Below are 4555 nucleotides of genomic sequence, written 5' to 3' on the forward strand. Positions count from 1 at the left end.
TTTAAAACAATTTAACGCAATTAAATTTCACCGTTTTTCACACTAAATCACGTACCAAAACCCATTCACATGATTTAGTCGTTTAAAAAATAGTTGGTACATTTATTTAATAATCTAATAATTGAACTCATAATGCGTAACTATTATGACAATCAATCCATCCTTTTAGTTGTATTAAAGTAAGGATGTTTAACACACTCATGTTCCAGGTTATCAAATGATGCATTTTATAAAAATCACATCTAATAGCAAACAGAATATTTTAGTTTGAACAAACAGGAGCATGTAAATACATGTTTTTGGGAAGGTTTAGGAAGGTACTTTGTAACATTTTAAGAAAAAATGATTAATTGAGGGGAAAAAAGCACATTAATCGATAATGAAAATAACCATTGCAACTGTCGTTTGTACAAACGCATCTTTTATCTTTTCACATTTTTTTCAGGAGCTTTTATCTGTGACTTCTGAAATATTTTAAACTCCATTCACCAAAGATATAGCCGACGTGATTTCATAGTGTGTGTGCCCCTGCGTATAGTAATTGTTGCATCTAGTCCGATGAGGCGGCATCTGTGGTCGACCGTGGAGAAAACTAGGCTGGGAGGTTGCTACTCTGCTGTGAAAGCCCTCATTAGTGTACTGAGTCACTCATAGAGCAGAGCAGCAATGATTCACACATGCAGGATAAAGTAACTATACAGTAAATATGTATATATAAGTCAGTGATGCACTAGTATGTAAAAACTTAAATTAGTTCCTCCCATCCACCAACACAGAAGGGAAATATTTTGCAGATGTTGATATGAATAAACCAGAGGCACACATTTTCTATTCTCTTTTTCATTTTTATTTCCAATTTTTATTCATTTTGCACAAGCTTGCATATATACTGCACATACATTCAGTTCATAGAGGGTGAAGGCACGAAAGGCAATTTGACTACTGGTTGTTTTTGGGCTGGGCCAAAGCAATACAGGGGGAAAAATCTCAAGAGAAAATACAAAACTGCTTCAAACTAGTTTCAGCTTTCTAGCCCACCCTCGGCCCTGTCCTGGAACAAAACATAACAACCCTTATTTTGAAAAAACTGTCCATTTCCATTTAGCTGCCAAGATCTCCATTTTTGCAAATTCTCAATTGAATATTCCTTTTTTTAAAATTCACTTTCCAAATAGGATTAAAATCTTTTTGAGTTGGTTCTACTTAATGAAATGCAGTACAGCCTTCCCTGTTTGAAAAACAAAAGAAAAACAACATCAAATAAATTAGGATAAATTAAACCAATAAATTACACAAAATCTGCAAGACAAATAAACACCAATAACAGAAAAAAAGCAGCCATGTCTTGAGTTTTATTTTACATCCTGTGTGTAACTACTCAGTTTGAAACATGGCTGTTCCAGTTGGAATTACTGCACTAGAATCGAATAATAATGTCATACAAAAAGCATTAACAAAACACTATTTACATAACATATTGCTAAGTTACACAAAGGCAGTATTTATCACTGTAAGTCCACATCATTGATATTTACAGAAAAAAAGAGGAGCAGTGTAATAATAATAATAAAAAAAATTACTACCGAAAGCATCGAGAAACAAAAACCCCGTTCAAACAGGTCAGAAAACAGATCAGAGGAAATTATCGCAACACACACACACGCACGCACACACACCAAACACACGTTGCCAACGCTTAATGAGAATCATTTACATGTCAGGATGGTACTCCCAGGGGTGGGGGAGGGGCCACAGTGTTGAGAATTGTGTCACTCACTGGTTCACAGGTTCTCATAATCGGTCTTTTCTCTCACACAGACACACACTCATATACATCTGATCACACACACACACACACACACACAATGCAAAGCCTACAGAAATTCCACGTAAGTCCAAACTTTTCCCAACCGTTTGAACCCAGTAAAAAAGGGTATAAATCACTTTTTTTTTCTATCTGCAGTCTTTTTTAAAACATTACTGTACATGTGCCCCCTCCATGACACTTCTCTTCTGATGACAATGAGTTCCTGTCTCTATCCCGGGTCAAATCTAGAGCTTAGTCTGCCCTTGTTTTTGGACGAGATCAGGTCCACAGACTGCCAACGGGCCACTCCGTGACATCATCATTACCCGACCGCTTGCAGAATGCATCGTTCTGTCAGCAAAAATTAAAGAAACGGATGCTGGTGCAACTTCAAGGGCACTGCCGACGGGAAACAGACCCCCGTTAAAGGCATGGCAGAGAAAAACAAAAAAACTAAAATCTCTTCTTTGTTTTTTTGTCTGGAAGAGTGGTTATGAGTCCAGTTTGAGAGAGCGGGTCCTCTCTCTTGTTTTTCCTCCCTTCTTTTTTTAACCGCTCTCACTGCTCTGTAGCACTCTGAGTGATAATAGAAAAACTGTACAGCTATTCTTTGTTTCATCCTGACAGTATTTACAGTAGCAACAATATTTCATACTCTGAAAACATACTCCAATTGTATTTTTCGGATCTTAAGAAGACAGCCATTCAGCACAATACAAAAAGAAACCAAAAAAGGAAAAAAGTGGTCACAAAACCTGCAAAAAACCTACAACTATTGCTCCTAAACTACCAACAACTCACTTATTCAGAATACAGATTTAAACAAAGCCGTCACTAAAAATACCCTCAAGATTTCTGTTATGAAACAAGTCCTACCAGTGCCTTCCAAAGAACTTCCACTATTGTATATATTTTTTTTCATAGATTTATCTTTTACAATTCTTAAAAAAGCCTATATATGTATCTCAATAACGTTTTCCTCAAAACAAGACGAGCCCAGAAAAGAACACTTGAAAAATATTTTCAGCGTGGTATTAAGGTCTTTCTAATCCACTTCTTTTTTGCACACAAGTCTTCATTATCCTGAATTAATCTTTTTAGGCGCAGGAACTCTTTAACTTTAGGGCGGGGTTGCAGGAAGGGGGGGGGGGCGATAATAATCTGTGCATCAGATAAAAGTGTCCTTTCCTTTCTCCTTTGTTTGTGGCGCTTTAGAGCCCTTGGCTGGTGCTTTGAGACTTTGAGACATGCAGGGCCGAGCCCATCCTTCAGTGAGAAATGTGTCCGGCTCGTTCTCTCAGGGCGCCGGATCTTAAGAAGAAAACTGTCCGGGGCGGAGGAGCAGGGGGACATAATGAAGGGAGTAGCTCTCCGTCTTTCTCTGCCTCCTTTTGTCAGGTGCTTTGTCTCGCTTAGGCAAGTCAGCAGGTTAAGCAACCTGCCCCTTTTGATCTTTTGTGACACACACAGACACACTATAAGCTAATGTCGCCAAGGCGAGATCAACAGCTAGCTCGCACGCACTCACACATAAAGTATTCAAGTCCTCTCATTGCTGCAAACTTACCTCATAAAAAGGGAAGCTAACGCTAACTGATTCTTTTATTCTTAAAGAGCCTATTAAAATTAATAAAACGCTAGATTTACATGTACAACTCAAGTGGAAAATCTGGGATTAGAATCTCAGGTAAAAGTGAAAGGAATGGCGTTTAACAAACTGGGCACGGTGGCTTCAACAGAATCTCACTTTGGGTCTTAAAAGCTGCCAGTTTGGGATGGAGCGGCAGAGCGGAGGGTTTCAGGTGCGTGTTGCTCCTCACTCTGTGCCTTTGTCCCCACTCTTTGTAGTGCTGAGAGCTCCTCCATCTACCCCTGGGGTGAGAGCTCACCTCTGACCTCGTATTGTTGCAGTAAGAGAGGAGCTAGATCACTCAAAGGCAGGTGAGCATGTAGGGAAGGAGCTGCGTGCGTGTGTGCTTGTATGTGTGTGAGGATTCCCACTTGAAGCAGAATTAATGAATGCCCAAATTTCAGTTTTTATTCCCCTTCTCTCTTTGCCCTCCTTGAATGATCGTTCTCTCTTTTTTACCTCTATTTGTATGTATTCATTTATCTATTGTTTCAGCCACACTGCACTTTAGATTGCCACAGTATTCTGATATATTCAAGTATCAACGGCTATGGAAATAACTTCATAATCTAATTTACACCTTGTACAGGCTTATCACAATAAAAGTCTGCCCTATAAACAGGCTGACTTTGTCTCGCTCTTGAGCTATTTAGTAAACAGTGCAATAAAGACAAAAAATATTGTTGATGTTCAAATGACAAATATGTTTTATATCAGAAAGATTTGTCTGTTAAGTGAGAGCAGTTCAGTTTTCAAAGCTGGAGTGGCTATGGAAATTTGGCCTCTTAAGATAAGCCAGTTACGCACCTAAAGGCCACTCTTCTGCATTTCTATAATTTCCTCCTTTTTTTTTTAACTTCTGCACCGTTTACTTCATCTATTTCTGTCAAGGAAAATCTAGTTACTACAGGTGTATATTGACCAATCTGATGGTCCTCTATTAAGACCCCAAATGGAATCACTTTCCAGGTAAGTTGCAGCAGAGCCTGACCACCAAAATAAAAGTCAAAAATAAACAAAGTCAAAGTCCACCTCAGAGATGAACAAACACGAAACAAGAGTAAGGAAAACGATGGGGGATGGGGGTAAAATATTTCGGAGTCTAAACTCTTGTGGAA

Source organism: Semicossyphus pulcher, unplaced genomic scaffold (genome assembly GCF_022749685.1).
Source record: "Semicossyphus pulcher isolate SPU_LCO1_2020_fin unplaced genomic scaffold, fSemPul1.0.p SCAF_11, whole genome shotgun sequence".
NCBI classification, from domain to species: domain Eukaryota; kingdom Metazoa; phylum Chordata; class Actinopteri; order Labriformes; family Labridae; genus Semicossyphus; species Semicossyphus pulcher.